This window comes from Stegodyphus dumicola, chromosome 7 (assembly GCF_044657685.1).
Source record: "Stegodyphus dumicola isolate Sdum_Otavi_A_Nest chromosome 7, ASM4465768v1".
In the NCBI taxonomy this organism is placed as follows: Eukaryota; Metazoa; Arthropoda; class Arachnida; order Araneae; family Eresidae; genus Stegodyphus; species Stegodyphus dumicola.
Window position 1 is genome coordinate 167,647,617 of NC_140774.1, and position 13,091 is coordinate 167,660,707.

The following is a 13,091-nucleotide window of genomic DNA, read 5'->3' on the forward strand; positions in this document are numbered from 1 at the left end:
AAACAAATACGTGACCAGTTTCAGAACTTGAATAAAATGTTGGGTAATTGTTTTCTACATTATTTTTATTTATTTAGTTATTCAGTTTTTGTTGGCGATATAAGAGCTACTATTTATAGCCATGCCAAATATTATAATTCCATAAAAAATAAATACATTATGTCTTGTTTTTGAGTACAGTGTTATCGCCTCTGACGAAAGTCTGGGTTTTCTTTATCAAGGAATTGATAAAGAATGATACATTTCATTAAATAAGAGACAGAGTCATTAGGTTTTCGCAACCAATTTGCTTCTTTTTTCAGGAAAAGAGATTTCCCAGATTATTGATCCATTTTTACTTCCTTGCACGAAGTAAAAAGGAAGTATTGTAATCGCGAAAAGCTTCAGGCAGCCTATTTCAACGAAAATATCCACTTTGACCGCTTTCGAATGCAATTTAACGCTGTTTTTGCGTGATATCTGTACGTAGGGACAGAATAAAAGACTCATTTCCTCCAAAAGAACTAAAAAACTGCTTTAAAATGAATTCTGAAGAGAATTTTTCGTGGCGTCTGTACGAACGTATGTACGTACGTACGTAAGAACGTACGTACGTAATTGAAAAACGAGTAGCCTCAGAACGTTGAAATTTTATATATATATGACTACTATACCATGTAGATGTGCACCTCGTATTTTGGTTTCAATTGGCCGCGTCAAACGTATATAAATATATTTATAAAGATATGCACTATGTTACCCGGCTCAGTGATCTCAGTTCTTTACTCTTATATGTTTGTAAATTGTACATTTTTTTTTCTTTAAAAATGATTGAATTATGTTGTTTTTATCTTCCGGTTAAGGGTTTTATGCCTTTCGTAAATCTATATGCCATATTTTTAGAATTATCAATAATTTAAAAGTTGTTTAAGTGCCGCTAAGCCTATTTTTATGGCGGCCATTGCTTGTTTACATTTGAAACAGCTGAGTAGTGAATTTGTTGGCAATCTAGAGAAACGTAGCTTCGCAACAACAAAGATATACGCCTTCATTTATTATTGCGATTTAAATCATGCTTAATCCTTTCTGAAATTTTTTCGAGGAAATAAGTGTTTAAGATTTACTTAATTTTTAATAATTAGTAATTTAATTTTTTGCAGTTAAGTGATAACTGAATTAATTGAATGAGAAACACTCAATCGTCTGTGAAAAACTGTTTCTTTTTTATTTTGTTTGCTTAATTTCTTTTATACATCGTTCTAGCTTTATTATACTACTTGAATAGAACATGTGGCAACGATTAGATAATTCTTTAAATGATACAAATTTTGTGCATTCTGAGTAATAATATGAACGAAATATAATACTGTTAAGTGAACCTAGCGCCAGAATGTCACTATGTTAAACAAATCGAGTGCATTTTAAAGAATACATTTATTCTATTGTGGTTTATGCGCTGTCGGCGAAGTAGATATAATTAAATCGAATATGTTTAAACAAAATGGAAGAAAAAATGCGTATAATTTAATATTCCGTACAAGGAAGTCATGTGGTGTACACATCAGATTTTTTTCTTAATATTCGAGATGGAATTCACAAAGTGTTCTGTGTTCTAAATAGAAACAAAATGTTTAGCCTTTTTAAAAACACTTTACCAAAGCAGAAAAAAACTGACAGGAAAATTTATATGAATGAAAGCAGAAAACTAAGATTGTCACACACAACACCACAAGTGGATTATTTTACACTTACTCATAAGGTATTTTCTCTCTCCTTTCCGCATGCCTACGTGGTGTACTGAGGGGTTTGAGTCTCAGCGAAGGAATTGCACATTTTCCAAGCTCCAGCATCAATATAACCTAAGAACTTTACGTATTTTTATGCGTCTTTAAATTATATTAAAAGTATTGGAAAAACAATTCCTTTTATAAATAAAATCGAGATTTAATAAGAAAGGTCTATGCTTCCTGGATTTTCCCTTAGATGATAAACTAAAACAATTGTTAGCAATCATTTCGATATGCAGCAAATTTTGTCGATTTGACTCAGATTGTTGAGATTAATTTAATTCAGATTCAGGAAATGTGTAAAACTTCTGTACTGTAATTTAGCAGTTAGTTTCTTTCATATTTTTGTTTATCAGTGGGGAGATTAAATAAAGTATAGTAATAAACTATAGTAACATTTCCTGCTTTTTACTTCTTCTGATGATACAAGGACAAAGTAATAATATCAAAGGCATTCAGCTTAAATGCCATAATTTAATATTTTCACGTGCACTTCTTAAATATATTCGCAATACTTCTTAATAAATGATTTTTCTCATAGTAAGAGACTTAAAAATTTGGTGAGAAAAACATTTAGATAAGAAAATCATAATTTACAATATCAGTGAAAATAATATTTACTTTATATCCTTAGGTTCTTTTTTGAAAGACCTCGGGAATCTCAATAGTTAAAAAATAAAACTTTCTCACAAGTCGGTACTTGAGTTTTTCATTGCCTCTTAAATTTCAGATTTTTCATGACAGAATTCTCCAGTACAATCGCAATAAACTTCCTGGGACTGTTATGATGGGTGGGGGATGGAGTTTATAGACTGCACTTTTCAAGCAGACTAAGGATATTGGGTTATGAAATACAAAATTACGCATGAAATGAGAAGAGTTAGGGAAAAGAAACTTATGTTATTTTACAGAAGTAACGCCAATTAATAATTATGCCATTATCAATTTTGATTTATAATTTTCTTCCAATTCCAGACTTAAGTGTACAATTAGGTAGTAGTAACATTATGTATTTTTGGAAGCAGGGGATATGAAAACTTTGCAAAGACTTCACCAGCAATCGAACCACGGACCTCTGGAATACGCGCCCAGCGTGCAGACCACCACACCACGAAGGCATGCCAAGAACGCGGAAGAAATACCTTATAAGGTCAGCTGTAGCTGATGTTGAGAGTTTGATGGCTGGAAAGAAAATTCAATTGTGGTTGGCTGATACAGGTCTTGGCGGCTTAGACTTGTCAATATAACTAGAAATGCATTAACTGGTATAACAGAAGCACCCATTTTTCCATAATCGTAATCCTTTCTACACGTGTTTATAGCATTTTAAGAAGAAGAAAACCAGCATGTTAGCTGAACAAATGAATGTGTGAAAAAAGCGAAGGTTGGGCTGTTGGTATTATACTAAGAATGAGAGTTATATATTTTTGTCAGCAGAGAGACATTTTTGCCTAATTTCTAATGGTTACGGAAAATGATGATGATGCTCTATTTTGAGCATTGAAACACTTCTGGTACCTACAAGAGGACTATGACTTACGAGAAATGTCATGTTACATTATTTATCACTGGAATTCAACAGCAGTAACCTTATCGTGTACTTTCTCTCCTTGTTCCGGCCTTTTTTTCAACAGCCCTCACTTTATATTGTCAAGTCCTGGAGGACATAGAAGCTAAGCTCTTGTTTGTTCATTCCATTCACGGAACCCAACAGACTTTATGAGCACATTAGCCAGTGGACCAACTGTTCTGTCAATTGCTTAAAAGGTAAAAATAAATGGTTGGGTAAGCATCTTGGTTTGATTGCTTTTTGATGTTATTAAGGATAAAAGAACTTTAAATTCCTTTTTGCCGTTACGTAAGTGGGTACAACACATGAATTATATAAGAATCATAATATAGGCATTAATTATGAAATAACGCATTTCACAGAGATAGAATACTATTATACGCTGTTCATAAATTTATTATTTTTGAAACAACATAATCAAGCACATACATTTTAGAAAGGAAAATGCAAGTAATCAAATTAGAAAACCCACTCTTAAAAATTAAAAATGAAATTTAGTCTTACTTCTTTGATAGCGTATATAAATATAAATTAATGATCGATTTGATTCACACATGAAAGCCTACAAATTTCATAGACTTATGATACTTCTTACAGTAGTTTATTGCAAACAATAGTTTGTTGTTGAAATATAATAGACAGGTAACTACAACGGTGTAAATATGATACTCATGAGACTTCGGATAAGAAATATTTTACGTGGTCGTAACAGTACATTTTCGAATTTTACATTACATAGTTTTTTACGGATACCTTTGATTAGCAAACATAACATATAAGGGAAACAATGTTTCTTAAATAAAATGAAGATAAGGTTTACTTACTGAAGAATAAACTCATTGCTTGAAGGCAGAAAAATTCCGGACAGTGCGCAGAAAGTATTATCTGCATACACACTACGCATTATTCCGCATGAAACTCCCACACCCCCAGCTGTCAAACCACATGTTTTCTTCTCGAAGAAAGGGTTTTTGATTCTTTCACCAAAAATAGAGCAAAATCTTCTTTCGCTGGGGAAAACAACTCTTGCAAATTTTTGCTTTGAAAGTAAATATGTTCTTATGCAGATTTAATAGAAAAATTTTCAGGATAATTTGTTTCATTTCTGCGTGATAAAATAATGATACCAACTAATATGACCAGTAAATGATATTACGGAGAGACGTTCATCAATATGAACATCGAACTCATGCGATGTCAAAGCGAGCAATGGCAACTGTATGGGAAAAAAAAAAAAAAAAAAAAAAAACATTTTTATCTCCAGCGCGCGATACTGTGTATCGGAAATGCTAAAGAGATGCTCATTTTAAAATTATATTGAGATATTGCTGTTGAATTGAATTTTATGTTTTCAGAGAGAAGAATAGGATATATGTATATATAAAGAAGAAAGTCTGTGTGTTTGTTTGTTCTCTAATAACTTAGTTACTACCATAGCCATCGTCAACAAACTTTCTATAATTCTTATTTAATAATATTACTAACTTTCTATAAGTTACTTACTTGCACCGTTATTTAGGTAATAATGATTCAATATTTAATCTACACCGTTTTTGCAGAATCTTTTACACTATTTTTTAAATTTTAGATAAAATATATGAGATGCATTTTTATATATACTAGTTCTCAATTTGCGAAAATGCATCATTACTACAGATTGCAAGTTTCTGAAAGTTTTCCATACATGATTGAATTAAAGCTTGTGTTAAGAATATACGATTAGAAAAGTCTAAATTAGATTCTAATACATTTTGCTTTTGTAAGATCAATTCCTCACTGGAACTTAACATATTTCTTCAAATCTGATCTCTTTCATATAAAAATCTGATGTGTACACCACATAACTTCCTTGTACGGAATATTAAATTATACGCATTTTTTCTTGCATTTCATTTAAACTTATTGGATTGAATTAAATCTACTTCACCTACAGCGCATAAACCACAATAGAATAAATGCATTCTTTACAATTCACTCTAGTATTTGTTTCCCATAGCGACACTCCGGCGCTAGATTCACTTAACAGTATTAATAATTATATAATAGTTAACTTATATTATAATTATATAACAGAAACTAACTGTTATATAATCCAATTATTATATAAGAGTTAACTTATATATTTCGTTCATATTATAACTCATAATGCACAAAATTTATATCATTTAAAGAATAGAATTATCTAATCGTTGCCACATGATCTATTCAAATACTATAATAAAGCTAGAATGATGTATAAAAGAAATTAAGCAAGCAAAACCAAAAAAGAAACAGCTTTTCACAGACGATTGAGTATTTCTCATTTAATTAATTCAGTTCTCACATCGCGAGAAGGCAAAAATACATAAAAACTCAAAATATCTATATTAAAAATTACGAAGTAAATCTCAAACACTTATTTTCTCGAAAAAATTCAAGAAAGAATTAAGCATGATTTAATTAGCAATAATAAATGAATGCGTTATCTTTGTTGTTGCGAAGCTAAGTTTCTCTAGATTGGCAACAAATCCAGTAGTCTCCTGTTTCAAATGTAAACATCAATGGCCGCCATAAAAAAAAGGCTTAGCGGCACTTAACAACTTTAAAATTGTTGATAAGTCTAACTATATTGCACACAGATTTACTAAAGGCATAAAAACCTTAACCGAAGATAAAATCAACATAATAGAATCATTTTTAAAGCAAAAAATGTACAATTTACCAACATATAAGAGTAAAGAAACTGAGATCACTGAGCGGGGTAACAGAGTGGATATATATATAAATATATTTATATACGTTTGGTGAGGCCGATTGCAACCAAAACACGAGGTGCACATTTACATGTTATAGCAGTCCTATATAAAAAATTTCAACGTTCTGAGGCTACTCGTTTTTGAGTTATGCGAGATACGTTCGTACGCACGTACGTACATACGTTCGTACAGACGCCACGAAAAATTCTCTTCAAAATTAATTTTAAAGCAGTTTTATAATTTTTTTGAAGGAAAAGAGTATTTTATTCTGTCCTTACGTACAGATATCACGCAAAAACATCATTAAATTGCATTCGATAGCGGTCAAAATTGATATTTTCGTTGAAATATGCTGCCTGAATCTTTTCGCGATTTCAATACTTCCTTTTTACTTCGTACAAGGAAGTAAAAAACCGTATCTATAGAATCTTGTTACATTTGTATTTAAAGTTACGTCCGTAATTAAATTTAAAAGCGAATATTTTTGAGCTTATCAATTTTAAATCTTACTTCGGACAGTGTCAAAAAAATAGGTTAGCTGCAGTGAGTGAAACAGATGACTGGTAAACTGTGAAATCGGAGAGAGCATAAAAAACCTTAACAACCCCATTAGCCGGACGTTAAAATCTGATACTTTTCAAAGTTATTTTACTTAATTTTATTTTTGTGAGAAGAGGTTTACTTTCAATAAATATTTCAGTTATTTTTTATCCGTTTCTGAGTTACAGATATTTCGTTTTAATTGCAAATGCGATAAATCGGCAGATCATCGCTAAGCAAATTAAATAATTGCTTTAATAATTGAAATCAATGCACAATATGACAGCGAATTATATTTAATTTTATGTTCACGACCTGTTATTAGAACATAAATTTAAGAATGAGGTGAATTAGGTAAACAATAATATCTCTCAATGCTTCAAAGACATTATAGCTTCGGATTTACAAATCATTTTATGTAACGCAATATAGTGTGTTCTGTAAATAGAATCTCAATTTTTGTATGATCCCTGTATCTCTTAATACTCTAAATCGAATTTTGTCTAGCAAAGAATTATTAGTTTTCCAAGAAATACTCTATATCGAAAACATGAAAGCTATTTACTCGAACTTTGAATTAGAGGTTTTTCGCTTTTTCATTGTTAGCGTCAACAAAACATATTAGAAATGCTATCACCACAAGACAAGCTCAATTTTTAACTTTGTTTTCTCATGTCCTCGTAGGCCTGCGTTCATACAATAATAATCATAATGAAATTGAAGCACAATTTTCATTTAAACCTAAAACCGTATAACAGGTGCACATTTGTGTGCTGTGCTACGTCTCTTCAGTAAACTCCTACAATATTGTAGAATGTCTGGTGAAACGGAAAAAAAGGGAAATAATAATACAAACGAAGAAGTTAGAAGTATTTTGGGATATACTTTTGCATTGAGTTAAGTAAATATGCGTGTTTATATCAAAATATTGATACATATCGTTGAAATAAGAAGTATATATTGTTGAAATAAGATGTAGTAGTAGAAATATTTCGACTTAAATTTATTATTTATTATTTCAAATCCTTTGACAAATAAAAGGAAAAGCGGTTGTAATGTAAAATTAGTTATTATAATACAGAAACTAATTTTATACTGGCTGAATAAATAACTATAAATTTCTCACATATTATTACTAAAATCATCTTTCGAAGCAACGTGCTACTAATACCTAATATGAGGCATTTTGTAGGACTTAAAGATTAATCAACTTTTCTAGAATTTTAAGTTTTTTAACTTTACAAATTGAGAAACGATATAGCCCTAACCTTTTGCATTTAGCTCACATAATTTATTTCATGCGAAAAATTTAGAATCTTCTTTCTGTTTTGGAATATATTTTCCGTAATATTTTACAGTACTTGGAATAACGTGTGGTGGCCATTTGGCAGAAAACTATTGTATCTGTGTTAGACTGTAATAGTCAAGTTTTAGAACTGGGGAAAGTAACAAGGTAAAAAAAGAATAACAGGTCTCACGGAGCATTATTAAGTAATCTTGGAAAATGCGTCGTCTAATGTGAAAAGCAGCAGACCAGTAGGTAATACACACTCCACGAAATCCATTTCCAGTACATGATATGAATCTCTCCTGGCCATCGTTCACAAAATTCCTACGTAACGCTGTCAAAATACGTTTCCATTCTTATTACAAGGCAGTTTGAAATTCTTGCACATTTCGGAGAGGTTGTAAGGTATTTTATCCCTCTGTTCAGTTTTAAAAATGTTATGCTTATTTTATCTTTTTCTATACTCGCCTCAGATGTTTAATTCGTAACGTATTTTTTTTAATTTTGCCGTGTGTTTGTAGCAACAGATTAAATAAAACCAAACGACTAGTATTCGATGCTAAGGAAAGAATGAACTCATGTAAACAATTCTAATAGCTGATAAAGTCAAAATGCTATTCAATTCTTTGAGTGTAGTACTGTGTCAAGTATTTCCAGGTAAACTATAAGTCGATGAAAATTTAAGGTAAGCTGTTTAATAATTATTAATTCAAACATCCTCCTTTCTGCATGCCTTTGTGGTGTACTGGTAGCACACTCGGCACGTATTCGGAAGGGTCAGTTTCGAGTCCCAGCAAGGGCGTTGCCCATTTTTTGAAGTTTCCTGCTTTTTAAGAAAAAAAAAAAAATCTGAAATGTTTCAGATTTTAAACTACGTCCAAAGGGGCGTTTTTTAACATTTTGTGTGTTACCTTTCTTTATTAAATATCATGTTCCTCGCACTTAAACCATAAGATCCAGTGCAACAGCAATATCGCAAAATAGTTTTAAAACGAGCATATCTTTAGAATTTCCGATACAGAGACTCACGCGCTGGAGATAAAAATGTTTTTTCTGCACAACGTTGCCATTGCTCGCTTTGAAATCCTTGAGTTTGTTAATCGAAAATTCGTCAAAGTTTTAAAAAATAGGAAATCGATCATAAAACAAATTTCAAATTTCAAATTTGGGTCTTCCACATGCTCATATTCGTTGGAGGATTACGTTATTCAAAATTCGATGACTCTATGTACCGTTGTTTTATCACAATACGAGAAATATACATACATTTATGCAGATTTTTCATTATTTAATTTCTTCAAATATAATGCAGGACTCTAACATTTTGTGGCAACAGTTTGAAAAGTGAACCGACATTTATGAGTCCGACGCAAAATGCCAAAACGAAACTAATAGTCCTTCGGGATTCAAATCCCTTTGGACTAAAAAACTAAGGACTCTACAAGGTCTTTCACTTTATTTTACTTGTATACAGAGATAGTTCCAGGGCGATCTGACAGTACTTAAGTCAGTGAAATATAGAGGCTATATCATATATGTATCACATCCTCGTTCTCCAGCATCTCCGTCATGCGAGGAAATCCTCTGCCATCCGTACGCAGAATATTGGGAATCAAGTTTAAAGAACTGCTGTTAAAAATGAATTTAATTTTATATGAAAATACATCCCATTAATCAATCCCGATGCTTTCAGTGACGATCTTCTGTACAACTTCAATCTCATTTGACAATGGGATATCCGTAGAAGAAAGCTCTGAATGGCCTCCGTTGATAAGAGTCTTATGTTTGAAGGCAAATAATTCGCCAGGTACATAAGTGTCTGTATTAACCATACATAGGTGTCTGTATTAATCCAAGTAGCACAGCAGCGTCGTAACGACGTTGCAAACTCGTCGCAGATGTCGTTGCAGTAACGTTGCAATATGTCGTCTTTAAGTCGCCCAGATGTCCGCGAACATCCACTGTTTTGCAATCGTTGCAAAGACGCCTTTATTACGTCTTTGCAGATGAGGTTTTTGTCGCATAGACGTCGTTATTGCGTCTTTCGCAAGTGATATTTTGGTTGTGAAAGCATCGTATCACGATGTTTTAAAGACGCCTAAATGTTCACAAATTTCCACCTATTTGCAACAGTTGTGAAAATGTCGTTAATATGTCCTTGTGTTACATATTGATTTATGCAGAAAAATAAGCTTAATAATTCATATATTTTTCTTCTTTTTTTAAAATTCTGTAATCCTTGTATTTATATAAATTTTAAATATTTTATCATTTCCTGAAAACCAGAAGATAATATTTTTTTTCCAATTTAGACTAAATATGCATAATTAATAACAGCCTTAATTATTTTCAGTATTTTAAACTATAGATTTTATTTTCTCTTTAGACTAAATATGCACAATTAATAATAGCTTTAATTATTTTCAGTACATAAAGCTCTAGTTTTTTAATTTCTCTTTAGACTAAAAATGCATAATTAATAATATCCTTAATTATTTTCCGTACTTTAAACTATATTTCTTAAATAACTTAAATTCTAAGTTACGATTATTTAAGATTTCATAATTTTTTCCCTTAAATGAGAGTGATTATGAAAGCGGTTATTATAAATATATAACATTAATAGTAGGTTTTAAGTAAATAAAACTCAATTAGACATAAATAAAAGTAAGCGTTTCAGCGTTTCTGATAACAGCATTATCACATTTATTTCTGCTAAATCTCAGAAACAATAAAAATTGCCCCTGTCATGATAAATTAGGATGCGGTTCTTAAGGTAACATAATAAGTATCCTACCTGAACTCAAGTATAAATTTATTCGCATTTCACACTAAAAAATATAACTATTAATATCTATATTCCCAAGATATGCAAATGAAAGACAGTATAAAGTAGTTAATAAATATACCTAAATCTAATAGCTTCCGATATTCATATCTAAAAGGAAATAATAACCTAAGAAACAACATACATGACAGCACTATTTAGGAAAAAAGATTAACTAGTAGTGTTTGAAAGCATAAATAGCAGAAGGAAGGTAACAGAAATAAAATTTCCAATTAATACAAAAATATTTGTGTTTTTTAAATAGTAAGCAATTAAAAGTACAATAATTATGTATAACTCTAATGTTTTTTAAACTGTTTTTAACTTGTAGAGACATTAGGCATTTCGGAATCAGGAGAATTGAAAAATGAGCAACGCTTTCATCGGGAACCGAATCACGGACTTCTGGAATACGCGTTCAGCATGAAGACCGCTACACCACGAAGGCACGCTAAGAAGACGGGAAAAATACCTTATAAACTCTATTCAGTGTTTTCGAGATTTCTGTGTTTTACAATTTTTAATGAAGATGCTTTGAATTAATAGATATTTGCTTTGCCGTGAAGTGAGGATTGGATTGATTGAATGAAAAATGTATTTATAATAATATTCGAGGAAACAAGTTTAACCCAGCATTACTCGCGTGAGAAAAACGAACGAGACTGCTCGCGCTGGGTATGACATATCCAGGGCGCGTTTTCTTACCATCTTTTACCATTAAATCTGCACAAAATATAAAACAACAAAAACAGGCAAGAGAAAACAAACTTTTAAATATATATTAAACATTTTACCTTTAATTTGCACATTTCCGGCAAATGCATGCCATATGTTCCATGCATACATGTTTATCATATTTTTTACAGATAAACTTAGTTTCTCTATCTTTGTTTAGCCCCGCATACAGCACATCCTTTATATGTAGTCTTTACTTTCTTAGAAGGGTTGTACCGGCTTCATTGTTGCCCAGTTTTATTTTTAGACCATGTGGAAACATTGCTTGTTGACTTCTTACAATCTCCTATTAGTTGAAACGGCGATGTTTTCGGAAATGAACGTCGGGTTCGATGCCCAGTAGGTGGTTTCTCTGTTGATAGCAAAATTATCCGTGCATTTATTGCAGCAATGTTCAACATGGAATGAAAAATAGCCATAGGCAAACGACTTGATTTTTAGCCATTGAATCCGTTGCAGCTTTTGCATCCACGACATCAATGGCACCTTTAGCACATTTCTATGTTGGGGTGTATAAGAAACAGAACAGTTTCTTTCTGAAACCCAGTTCTCCCCCTTAACAGAGCCAATAAAAATATTAGTACCTCGCACTAATTTCCTTATCAAATCAGGAGATAAAAGTGAGTTCCAAGCTTCCAAGGCAAAAATGGACATTTTTTAAATGCGAGTTTTTCCAGGTAGTTTCGAAATTATATTTCTGGCAGAAATTCTAACATTTCCACCAGAGTTTTATTTTACTCCATTTCGTTATATTATCTATACTTTCTCATAAAACAGTCGCTTTTATTTGAATAAGAAAGCTCGCTCTCTAAATCAGATTGTATTTATTGCTTATTTTTTACTGTTATTTCGAATTAGCAGCAACTCACAAGTAATTTCTTTCACGAAGATAAAAAAAAAAAATAATAATAAACTTTACTTATCCGTCCCTGCCGGATGGCTCACTGCTTCTCTTCCTTAGCAACGGTTTAAATTAACTTTATTTTACTATGCCACATGATTTCGACAGGGAATACTTTTTGTGAGACTTAAACATTTTATGTGCATATATAAATTGTTTAAAATACCTGCTTTAGTTTACAACGAACTTCTCATCAATATAATAATAACATTCTCTAAAATATTTCCTCTCACAAAAAAAGGAATTTTTTTGGAAAATGTCATTTTCTCAACAAAAGTGATTTTTGCTACAAGTCATGCGTTTTACGCAAGTTCCAAAAAATTTAGGTTAAAGCAAATTAAATGTTTTAGATAAAAATATGGGATCATATATCCAACCTCTTTCTATTTCAAAATCGTAATAAACAACCTTATATTTAGCGTAGGTATAATGAAACACTCAATCGATTTCGAGGGCAGCTAAAGGTCCCTCCTCATCAGGAGAAAGAAATACATAGAAAGAAGAAAATAGGAATCACAGAAACACGTGGTGCTTATCAGCATTGCACGTGGTTATAACTAGATTTTTAATCAGAGTTGCACTGGCCGCCTACTTTTACTGAGCCAGGCTGTCTGATCAAGCATAAAGACTTTCTAAATCTTTGTGAATGTGAAAAGTTTAGTTAATGATTTGAAGTCCAATCCAGTCCTTCCTAATGCCTTTAAAATTCTACTGTCTTAATTCAATTAT